Source organism: Lactuca serriola, chromosome 4, assembly GCF_051521515.1.
Source record: "Lactuca serriola cultivar US96UC23 chromosome 4, Lser_US96UC23_V15, whole genome shotgun sequence".
Taxonomy (NCBI): Eukaryota; Viridiplantae; Streptophyta; class Magnoliopsida; order Asterales; family Asteraceae; genus Lactuca; species Lactuca serriola.
This window is the reverse complement of record NC_136411.1, coordinates 146,031,849-146,044,394: the sequence shown is the minus strand read 5'-3', so window position 1 is coordinate 146,044,394 and position 12,546 is coordinate 146,031,849. Positions and strand designations below refer to the sequence as shown.

Below are 12,546 nucleotides of genomic sequence, written 5' to 3'. Positions count from 1 at the left end.
GGGTGACTATTTTGTTCAATCGGCGAACTCATCGACTTCGAAGGAAAACGAAATTAACATGATACTTGAACGAAGGACAAATCCAAGGCGTTAAAGACTTTGATATACTAGTTTGGTGGAAAAATAATGCATCTCGTTACCCAATTCTCTCGCGGATGACAAAAGGTATAATTTTAATTACATATATTTTTTATTATAATATAGTATAATTTAACATTATATGTTTATGTTATTAGATCTTTTGGGCATTCAAATATCTACTGTGGCATCCGAGTCCGATTTTAGTACAAGCAGCCGCATAATTGATAGTTACCGAGCAAACTTGTCCGCACCTATAATGGAGGCTTTGGTTTGCACCCAAGATTGGGTAATGAAATCAAAGAAGCCGATTGTTGACAACATCGAAGACATTCTTAAAGATGATGACATAGCTAAACGTAACAAACAAATTAATTTTATTATCTAATAACAAAACATTGGTTACATGCTCACTTTCACATTAATTTTTTTTCTCGTATGTATTAGAGTTGGAAGATGCCATACACACCTAAAATGGAAATGGAAAAAGGCCGACAGATATTAACGAGTAGTTATACTCTTTTTGTTTTTTCTTTTTTTTGTTGATAAATGATTATTGGTTTGTAAGTGTTTGTTTTGGTTGATTAATGTTTTTGAACTTGAATCAAAATTTACTTCTTTGGTATTGTGCATGTGGGTGTAAACAAGTATAAATGAATGATATTTTAATCAATACAGTGCACATCCACATTCCACTTTGAAAATCTTTCGTCTCCGACAAAATTTATATCATTTGGTATCTGAAGAACATATTATTTTTATTACTTTTATTTCCACGTATCTTAAATAAACCACACAACCCAAAATAAATTATCCAATAATCAAATACATAATTTCTTAAAAAAAAAATAGTATAAACTATCAAATATGACGTACAATACCTTCTCCAAAATAAATCATCCCTATGAACGTAACTAAAAATTAAAAGGCTGCTAATGTCACATAACTAGCTCATATTTCATAGTAACCTACATGTAATTTTTTTAAACCAACTTTGTTATATTTAGTTACTTAAAAAAAAAAAATCAATGTCGTCAATAACCTAATACCCTAAATGTAATTTTTTGATTGTTAACGGTTAAAAGATTATGCGATTGAGATAATTACAAAAAAAATCCGGGTATTCCGGTTCTAAACCCATTTGACCTGGTTCTACCTTACCTACTTTCCTATTTCCGGGTTTTCATACCGTACCCGGAACCGAACCGGAACTGGTTTCTATATACCGGTCGGTTTCCGGTTCTAAAAAATCTCGTTAAACGGTTTCGGGTTTTCCGGGTCGGGTCCATTCAGGTTTGGACCCACTTTCATCCCTACTCCTAACCGAAATCCAATAACACGCTTTCACAATACTGTTTTGAAAAAAGAGTCTCCAGTTCTCCATGCACCCTTTTTAAAAGATTCATTGACAATGTCGTTTCTGAAATCCCACAGTCCCCCTAAAAGCTGTAAACAGAAAAAAGAGGGTTGGGAACCATAAATAAATAAACAAATAACGTTGGTTGTCAGTTAATTCTGAATTAGTTACCCACACAGGCAATAAAAAACAAATGAAAAATAACAACTTGTCATTTTAAAGAACTGTATATTGCATGTTATTCAATTATAAACCGAAAAATAAAGGATGAGGTAGGTATATGATGATGCCTGCGTTTCTGTAGAGGGACTGGGAGAAATTAAAGAGTTTTGTTAGTCCCACATCGGTAGGAAAGTAGAAGGTGTTGAAAGAGAGGGAAGAATAAAAGGTGAGGTGGAGGAGCATTAGAAGCATCTTTGCGCTTGGGGCAATGACGCAGCTAATGAGGTATTAACCGAGGCGCGTCAATTGCTGGTTGAAAACTATTTCCAAACCCCCTCTTTGGCCTTGGGTCTCCCTTGGCCATCGAGAATTTCTGGAAGGGTTTCCTTTGACTGGGAAGCCCTAAAAATTCTTAGTTTGTCAAAACTTTAGTATATCCTAATCCTCCCTCCTAATTAGATGGCCTAAGAGTAATATTAATAATCAGACAGTTTTCATGTAATCAAAAAAAAGTCTGTTAGTAATTATGTGATTTTTTTTTTGTATTGTAATTAAATATGGATAGTATTTTTGAGCAATTAAATGCATTGATGTTTGTGAAGTCTACATATACGGGAGATTAAATCAGCAAAAATGAAGGTTTGCTCTCCCACATCGGGTGAGAGAAGATTACATACAAGATGGCAGTGGCTATAGAAACCAAGCCCCAAGAAAACAAAAAGCATACCTTTCTCGGCCTTTTGGCTAAGATCAAGTGTAGTATCTGTTCTTATCAGTTTAATATCTGATATGTAGGCCATCGGCCTACTCGATATTAATCTTATTTTTTATGGGGGAGAGTCCATCACAGAGGCTTGCTGCTGGGTCTCTCGAGTGTCGCCTTAGCGTTGCACTACAGCCAGGGCGTGGCGCACCCCTCTAATCCTAGTCTAAAAGTACTTTTAATAGTTTTGAATGGAAGACTTTACTTCTTACCTTGTTATGTCTAATACTTCTATCAGTTTATTCGAACTAGGATCCAACATTCCAAAGAAGAGGTTGGAATTGTTTTTTAGCCTTGGCACACCCGTAGCTCCAATGTAAGTTTAAAACTTATATATATCGGCCTTTAATTAGTAAGATAGGAAGCAAGCTTTTCCTGTGTTCGGAAGGCATATATAGTATAACAGATCCTGCTCAATTAGTAAGATGGTGATCACTTTTATCAACGTTTCCTGATCGCACTACTGTTCCTGTTATACACTGCATCTATAACTTGACATCGGTAATACTACTACAGAACAAATAAGCATATTATGTGGAATTTGATTATGACTATTTATTTGATCCAAAGAAAACATTGTAATTCAGAAGCATGCATCAACTTTGTCTTAATCTTCAATTTTGGAATGGACTTCTCCCATTTACCACAATCAAAGATTACAATTCTCTTAAGAGGGAGAGACCGTATTGATCTAACAGGCCCAGACACACTTGAAATAATGCAATTATATAACTGCCATTTGGCTGTGCGTTTTGCCCAGAGGAAAGGGGAACTAATGGAACACTACAATAGATGATGTGAACCTGATCCCACATTGGAGGCTGAAGAAAGAAAACAGAAGCTGGGTTGTTGCATAAAAGGTGAGGGCAGGAGAATGGAAAACTCACTTACCTGGACAGGGTCTATGGGCGATCAAGAAGGTCCATGGCCTAGGTTGGTGATCTCCATTGCACATTACGGAGAGGTGCCTGTCTAAGGTCGGCCCAAGTTGGTCGAACCTATGTCATAATTTGTGCCAGTGGGGGCCTGCGTTCGCGCGGCCCCTACCAATATCCTAGTTTCAACATTGAACTTTTTTATTGCTTCTTTCATTTTTTTCAAATAACTTAAATCTGAAAATAAAAATTAAAGAGGATATGTTACAAAATACGATGCTTTCAAAATTTCAGGATTTGTTCAAGGTGTAGATTTTTGTCTAAATATGGAAGAACGTGTTGACCAAAACTCTGTGTCACATTTTTCCTTTCTCGACTTTTCAATATCAACTTTCTCTTTACATCTTAATCATGAGAGCTCCTCATGCTATGTTGGTTACTCTATCTGGACCGGGCTTTGTAAGAATGGGGAAATCGTAAAATACAAAAATGTGTCCCTTTAGCCATTTAAATATAACATGTCTAAGTCCACCGTTACAATGTTCATCTCGTGAAATTCTTATTTAAAATATATTTTATTATCACAATTCTCCGATTCGGATTAATAAACATCGCATAATAACTTTCAAATTGCACGTCCAAATATCTTTTATCATTCAAATTTCACATCCAAACATTCTTTAGTATGATAAATTTAGTTTTCTAAGGAAATATTAATATAAATTAATATGTGGAGGGTTATTTGGTAACTTAACCAAAGTATAGGTTCCAATACTAATTTAGATAAATTAAATGGACTTGGTTTGTAAATGATTTCCAAATAAGGACTACAAATGGGTCATTTAGTTTTTAAGATTTAAATCTTGGACTTATATTCATAGATTTTTCAAGTAAGGGTAGTTTGTGACTAGTTTTGAAATGGTTAGGACTAGTTTTGAAATATTTCTAGGATAGGGGTGAATTTTGGACATTTTAAAATGAAGTTTAAAAGCTTAGGACTAGATTTGTAAATTTTTTGAGAATGGGGTGAGAAACATTTATTTGGCATGTATGTTTGGTTAACCGGAGGTTTGTAACCTCCTCTCTTCTCGTCGAGTCCGTGCACACACAAAAAAAAAAAAGGTCCTGTGGCTTCTGATCGATCGATGAAGGGCAAGAATCAACAACTAAAAAACAAGACGGAAGTGGAGGTTACTTACAGTCATAAGAGGTGGCTGATGGCGGTGGCACACGGTGGCATGAGCTCCGACGAAGTGGCAGGGGGGAGGGTTCCGAGTAGTTGCTGCCTTTGGTTCTCCTTCTGTTTTCGAGCTGAAATCGACGAGGGGAAGGGTTGGGCTGGTGGTGGGGATTAAGTATAGGTTATAAGGAGGTGCTGGTGGGTTTAGGGTGGTGGAACGGTGGTGTATGGTGGGGTGTGTGTGTGTGTGTAACTGAGAGAGTGAGATAGAAAGAGTTTAGTGAGAAAGAGATCAAGAACTAGAGAGAGGAGATGATGGCTGATGTTATGAGGATTGAGGGAAGACATGAGCTTCTATTTATAGCCTAATGAGGCACTCACATGCCTAAGGAAGCCATACTCTCAAATTAAATTAAACACTCAAGATGGAGATATGCCTTGTACAATTGGAGATGGAGTGTAAGCAAGAAGGAAGGGAGTGGTGGACGGAGATAGGCACGTGGGCTTGAGAAATTGGGAAAAGAGCTGATTTTTCTTTCTACTAGCAAAGCCATATGGGCCCCACATGAGGTTACACTCTTTAAATACCCTAAAACACACATAATCGGGTGCATCAGGGTGTCAAGAAATTTTTCGTACGTGCCGATAGATATAGTTTAATTCAAGGATTTCAAAAACTCAAACAGATTAATTTATCAAGTTACGGAACTCCAGGAAATCGCGTTTAAAGTTTCGCGTCTAAATAGCCCATAATGCTCGATTTTTCGATTTTCGCAAATATTTTTGCTAAAAATATTTTGAGTATGTAATAAAATATTAGGCTATAACATGAGCCCAAAAATGCTCGCGGAATTTCCATCAGAGGTGTGTAAGTACCTCAATGAATCGATTCAGTTTTACACGATTAAAGAAAACTAGTGTTTTACTTTCTGTTTTCTTAAAACTATCGTATATTTTTCATACGAACTCCGTTTTGGACGTTCTTTAAATTTTCAGAAATAAAGTAACACGTACTATAAGATTTTAATGTTTGATTTGCTTATAACTACTTAATACAAAATTTCAGTTCCCCAGAGGCATTACCCAGTGTTACAGTTTGAGCTGTTTGATTTGATTGACATTTTGCACATTTGGAAGTAAGGTATCGTTTGATATCTTATAATATTTGAAATGAACTCATTTATTTTACATTAGATGCACTACAATTGAATGAGTTAAATTACAAACATATTTATTGTAATTTAGTCGTTTGTAGTCTATGACCTAAATTCCGGGATGTTACAATAAGTTAAAATTAAGAAATATATTTTTTTGATTACCTACCTGCCATATATTGGGTTCAACCATTCAACATATGCAACCCTTTTCTTTATCTCTTCAGCTAGCTTATATGCATGTCCATATGTGGAATAATAACCAATATAAGGATCAAAATGAACTAATAAATCTCTCTATCAAACTCATTTACATTGGGAACTCATGTAATTTAGCATGATCATGCCATCTATTTAAACACATGGTAAGCGTTATTTATCAGATTGTCAGAACAATATGAGATAAAGAAAATCTGACAAATTTATAGTTTCTACAGACAGAAAAAGCAATGCTGACTAGAGATGCTCCTTTTTACAACCTAAACTCATCCATTATTCATCAAACACACACAATCATGGATAATTGGTTATCAAAATTACACATTTAAAAATACTCCAATATTTTCACATCAACATAAACAGATAACTAGAATAAAATTAAAACCTAAATGAACTAAATCGATTAACTGAGTTAAGAAAGCAACAACGAAAACTCAATACCTTATTTCAATTGATTTCCTTTTGTTCTAGTTATCTCAGTTTTCTCTAAATCCAACACAATACCAATTTTAAACAAGACAATGTTAAAGACTTAAATCTAAAGACAGTCAAATATATAAAGAAATAAAAAAGGAAAAGACAAAGGCTAACCAAATACAATAATACAACGAACCTGGATACACAAACTTCTTCCTTTAGTGATTACATATGTTGGAATTCGAATAGATTATTTCCTAGATTCAGGTAATGCAAAAATAATAGAATGCATAAACACAACGGAGAATAATCATTACTCTCAAGGTAACTCAGTCACCAGATTGAAAAATATTTTGATTTGGAGTAACTTTTAGGAGTCTTTAAGTATGAGAATCTACAAATATTAAAGAATATGGTGATAAATTAACAACTATTTGCATCGTAAACCCACCAAAAGACCATAAAAAGAAAAGAAGCTAAAAGAGGCTGTGGTGGTGATGGTGAGATGGTTTAGGAAATCGAAATTCATGCCTGAACCCGGCGTAAAGAGGTTGTGGTGTTGGGGAGCAGTGTCGATGGTGATGTGGGAAAGCACATGTAGTTGTGTGGAATCGTTTCACCATAGAACAAATGATGTCGACGAAATGTGTTGATGTGGAATCGAACACCAATAGAGGATAAGGTTTGATGTCAGAGGGATTTCAGAGGAGATGAGGATGTTCGAGGAGAAGGAACGACGAAATAATCGATGGATTCATTTATGTGGATGAAGGGTGAAGATGAACACATAATCGATGATCGCTTCAGGGTATGATGGTGGTTTCGGCGTCGACATTGATGATTGGCGTCGAATGTGTAGCAGTTCTGATAAGGGTTGTTATGGATGTAATTGGGTATGAGAAAGAAAGTAGTGAATCCAACTGTTTTGGGGACGACGGTCAGAGAAAAATATAGGATGAGCGATTAGATCTAATGTTTTAGAGACAGATCGAAATGAAATCTAATTTTCGTTAAAAGAAGGAAAAATATTAAAATTTTAGTAAAGAGGGATTTTTTTTTTATAGATGATGGAGAAATAATTGTAATCCCTCAAAATACTAGTTTCACTTTTCAACACCCTCACCATACAAACATTTATAGTCACATGTTTTTTTCTTCTATCTTTACTATTTTTTAAATTAATACCATCAAAATTAGAATGTAACTATAAAATATTTTTAATTATAAGTTTTATTTTCTAAAATGTCATAATAAAACACTTACAGTCACATGTTGTCAACCTTTAATATTCAAAATAATTAATTGTAGATACTCGTATGAACTTAAACTACTATCATTAAACACTTACGGTCACAATTATCTACCGTGGTTATTGGCTAGTATTTGTCAAGATTTTTATGTAAAACAATGACAAAATGTGTGAAAATAGTTTGCAATGGTGACTGATTTTAGCTAACATGTTGCTAAAACAATACTGTAATTTGATTAATAATTTTTAGTGACTCAAATAACCAAAACCATGACAACCCTTTTTTACAAACAATGACCGTAGGTCCGTTTTGTACTAGTGTAAAATCTTAATTTTAAGGATATTACATCTTTCATCCCCTCATTCAACAAGAAATCATCCCTCGTTAGCAGATATAGTATTAAAAATATTTTAACGGTACTTTTACTACTTAAGAAATTGTGTGTTTCTGTTGGCTTGTATAAGTTCTGGGTATTCTATTTCATCACCAAATGTGATTGGGTGTCATTATAGATATGTTACCAATATTTCCTATAATGACATGTTTCATGAAAACAACCACCTTAAGATTGATTGGAAGTTTCTATCGATAATCTGTCACTAGAAATATAGTTTGTCTATCTCCCACCTCCTCAATCCGCTAACATATCTATGTATTTATTATCGCTTTTATCACCATGGATACTTCTCTACTTTCCTTTGAAAGTTTTTGTTATATAAAAATGTCAATCATATATAATAACTTTGAGGAGGGAGGATACTATTATGTATATTTCTTTTTAAATGATATATATTAAGAAAAAGAAAGCCCGAGTTAGGCACATGCTAGCGAGGAAAACCATGCCATTACAACAGGTTACATATTCAACGTAGATGAGTTTAACCAAGTACATCAATCGAAAGTAATTTTACTACTCCTAACCAAAATCCAAAATTTTTTATTTCTTAATATTGTTTTGAAAAAAGTGTCTCTATTTCTCCACACACCCTTTTTAAAGGATTTATCGATAATGTAATTTCTTAAATCCCACGGTCCCCATAAAAGCGAAGTAGACAGATCATACAGAAGAATTCTCTCTATTTGACACCCGTAATGAGGTATTAGAGTATCCAAGTCTTAAATTCCGTAGTTCCCCAAGTTACACATGCCACATGACCATGACATGAGAGAAACGTCACATAACACTAACAAGCAAGGGATGATGCATGGGTTCTAATGCCAACACCAACAATATAAGACTCCACATATCAAACGATGGGCTCCGGTTGCAGGGACACCTTTAAAAGATGGGGGCGGTAGGGCAACATATGCTTTTTTTTAAACTCAACCATCATTTACCAAATACAAACAAGCATCGATAATTGGTTATCAAAATTGCACATTCGAATATACTCCAATAATTTCACATCAACATAAACATATAAATATAATGAAAATAAAACCTAACTAAACAAAATTTATTAATTGAGTTAAGAGAGAAACATGGAGCACCCGGTGTAACGACCCGTCTCCGGTATGATGATTCCATGGTATTTATTTTGAAGTTTTGCAAGAGGGACTCGGCGAGTTCATAGCCTGACTCGCCGAGTAGGGACGGGATTTCGAGCACGTGTTAGCTGGCGACTCGGCGAGTCCATATTCTGGACTCGGCGAGTCTGTCTGTCTGGGAGAAACCCTAAATCCCCGGGTTGCTCACTATTTAAGCCACCTTATAGCCCCCAATCTCGCCTCCTTCACCCTCAGAGAGCTGTGAGAAAACCCTAATTCGTTCTTGAGTGTTTTAAGTGATCTTGTGTGCATTTGTGAAGGCTTGAAGAAGGAGAAGAAGAAAGGAGCAAGGTGAAGAATTGTAGAGCAAAGATTCAAGGGAAAGCAAGAGTTCTTTGAGGTATTCTTCGGATTTCCTTCCCTTTTATGCTTTAAAACCCCCTCTAGATCTAGTTGATGCTTTTCTCAAGCCTTATGTTGATATGGAAGCCCTTTTATGTCGAGATATCCTTAGATCTGTTCATTTAGGAGTTGTAGAGCCCAAATCTATTGCCTTTATGGAGCTATTTTGCATCATAACCCTAGATCTACCCTTTTAAGTGCCTTTTTAGCCTTTATTCCCTTTTTCATGTGTTTGTACACGTAAAGTTGGAAACTTTACGTGGTAAATCAGCTTATTGGACTCAGATCTATCATTTGTATGTAATGGATTCAAGCAGAATCGAGTGTAGAATAGTTGCATGGTTGTGACTCGGCGAGTCGGAAGAACGACTCGGCGAGTCGAGTCGCGAGTCCCCGATTTCTTCCTTTTGAGCGGTGTCGAGTGGGACCAATGAGTAGTGGAGTGGACTCAGCGAGTTTGAGGGTAGACTCAGTAATGGAGGGACTCGGCGAGTTGTTCATACAACTCGACGAGTCCAAGGCAATCTTCTTAGCTCGAAGAACAACTCGTCGAGTTGTTCATATGACTCGGCGAGTCGGATGCAGATTGCCTAAGTTTTTGATTCAAAAGAAGAACTCATCGAGTTGATGCCATACTCGACGAGTAGCAGCGAGTAGGGTCGAGGAGTGAGAATAGGGACTCGGCGAGTTGGCGGCCCAACTCGGCGAGTCAGGTCAACTGTGAGTTGACTTTGACCGAGAGTTGACTTTGACCGAGAGTTGACTTAAAGTAGTCATTTTACCCAGTGCAGTGTTTAGTATTTGATTGAGTGTGTTTATGGACTTGTAGCCTGGGAGATACCGGAGCAGCAGCAGTTAGCTTCCAGAGCCATTCACACAGCAGCCAGTTCACGATGTGAGTTTCCTTTCAGTAGGAACGGGTCTACGGCCACAATGCCGGCCCGTTTAATTAGCAGTAGTCCCAGACTTTGGTCTGATGCAGTAGCTAGAGTGCTTGATGTCTTTGTGATTCAAGCATATTTGTGTTATGTGTTCCGGACTCTGTTCCGATGCAGTATGTAGTATATGTGATTATAATAGTTGTTATGTTTTATGCTATGCCATGATCAGTCAGTTCCGGACTTCGGTCCGATGCAGTCAGTTCCGGACTTCGGTCCGATGCAGTCAGTTCCGGACTTTGGTCCGATGCAGGGGACAACGTCCCAGTCAGTTCCGGACTTCGGTCCGATGCAGCTAGTTCCAGACTTCGGTCTGATGCAGTGGGCAAGGCCCAGTATGTGCTTTATATATGTATTGCATGGTATGTGGTAGTTTGGGGGAGCTCACTAAGCTTCGTGCTTACAGTTTCAGTTTTGGTTTCAGGTACTTCCGCAAGCAAAGGGAAGAGCTCGGGATGATGGCATCGCACACACCACAGCTTCAGCTTTTATCCTGGGAGTTGATTCAGTTTTTGATTTTGATATGACATAGATATGATACAGTTTTCCGCACAGTGTTTTTATTATGATTGGAATATATCACGTATGGTTTTATGATATGACACTCAGATTATGGTTTTTGGTTATATTGAAAAATGAAACTTTTAGGTCGTATTTTTGGGTCGTTTCACCCGGTCTTCTCTGAATCCAACACAATACCAACTTTAAACAAGACATTGCTAAAGACTTAAATCCAAACAGGTTACAATCAAAGACATACAGAAATACAAAAGGAAATAAAAGACAAAGAATAACCAAATACATTCATACAACGAACCTAGATACACAACTTCTGCATTTGGTGAGTAAATATGTAGGAATTTGAATAGATTATTGCCTCTATTCAACTACTACAAAAATAATTGAATACATAAACTCAATGGAGATGAATTGGTACTCTCAAGTTAACTCGGTCACCAAATTGAGAAATATTGTGATTTTAAGTAACTTGTGGGAGTCTTTAAGAAAGAGAATCTGCAAAGATTGAAGAAGTGGGTGAAAAAATAACAAGAAATACTTAGAATCATAAACCACCAAAATACCATAGAAAAAAAAAGAAGTTAAAAGACCAAGAAATAAGAAGATTATATATATCTCCCCTATGAAAATCAATTCATCAGCAAAAATTTAAGAAGGGAGGAAGAGGTTGTGGTGGTGATGGTGAGAGTGTTTAGGAAATCGAAATCCATGCATGAACTTAGCGTGAAGAGGTTGTAGTGTTGGGAAGAAACATTGATGGTGATGTGGGAAAAGCATAGGTTACTACTAGAAAAACAACCTTTTACGACGCTCATTGCGCGTCGTAAAACGCTGAGACGACGCGCAAATGCGCATCAAGAAAGGCCCTGTCATAAAGAGAGACGACACGCTTTTGCGCGTTGTCTATAGATGACGCGCATTTACGACGCGCATTTATGACGCACATTTACGACGCGCGGTTATGAAACGCAATGCGTATCAAGGAGGCCCTGTCATAAAGGAAGACGACACGCGTTTGCATGTCGTAACCTTACAACACACATGCTTATGACACGCAATGCGTATCAAGGAATCCCCTGTCATAAATGAAGATGACACACATTTGCATGTCATAAATTTCAGTGACCATTTACGATATGCATTTACGACGCGTCTTTACGATACTCATTTACGCATAATACAAAAATATGTAAACAAATATATACCAAAACAATCAATTTCATCCAATAACATCATGTCAAAAAATTTGTAATACAATGATATTAAGGGGATCTAATTGAACATTGTTATTGATAGGTTTTCCCTGACTATATAACCTAATACTACATTGTTATTAAGGGACACCTTCTGCAATGTAATGTTATACAAACTAAAAGATATACACAAAGATCATAAACATCAAATTCCAACTAAGTAGAGTTGCATATTGCCTTTCATAATTCTTTAAGACTAATGAACCCCTGCTCCGATAATTCTTATGACCTGATCCAATAAAAGTCAAAAAATTAATATGCTAATACAATTACCAGCTTGTTCCAGCTGCATTAAAATGCTCCATAGCTTGATGCCTCACCTCAACCTTTGTACTTCCATCAAGCCTCTGATACTTGAACCCCTTAATTGATAAGTATCCTGCTAGAATATCCTACATCTTAACCATCTACAATGCATTCAAATATACATATATATTAATACACAACACAATGAATAACCAACTAATAAAAGAGCAAAATCATTTTACTAA

At 36.3% G+C, this 12,546-nt stretch overlaps 2 non-coding genes and 1 pseudogene across 2 annotated transcripts; all 3 read left to right on the top strand.

The window, feature by feature from the left end:
* Positions 1-1,847: 1,847 nt before the first annotated feature.
* Positions 1,848-1,991, top strand: LOC145103351 (U4 spliceosomal RNA; annotated as a pseudogene).
* Positions 1,992-2,320: 329 nt separating this feature from the next.
* On the top strand, positions 2,321-2,516 carry LOC145103341 (U2 spliceosomal RNA). The gene has a single exon (XR_013706441.1). It is a non-coding gene; the product is annotated as a U2 spliceosomal RNA (small nuclear RNA).
* Positions 2,517-3,243: 727 nt separating this feature from the next.
* On the top strand, positions 3,244-3,407 carry LOC145103327 (U1 spliceosomal RNA). The gene has a single exon (XR_013706428.1). It is a non-coding gene; the product is annotated as a U1 spliceosomal RNA (small nuclear RNA).
* The last annotated feature ends 9,139 nt before the right edge of the window (positions 3,408-12,546 follow it).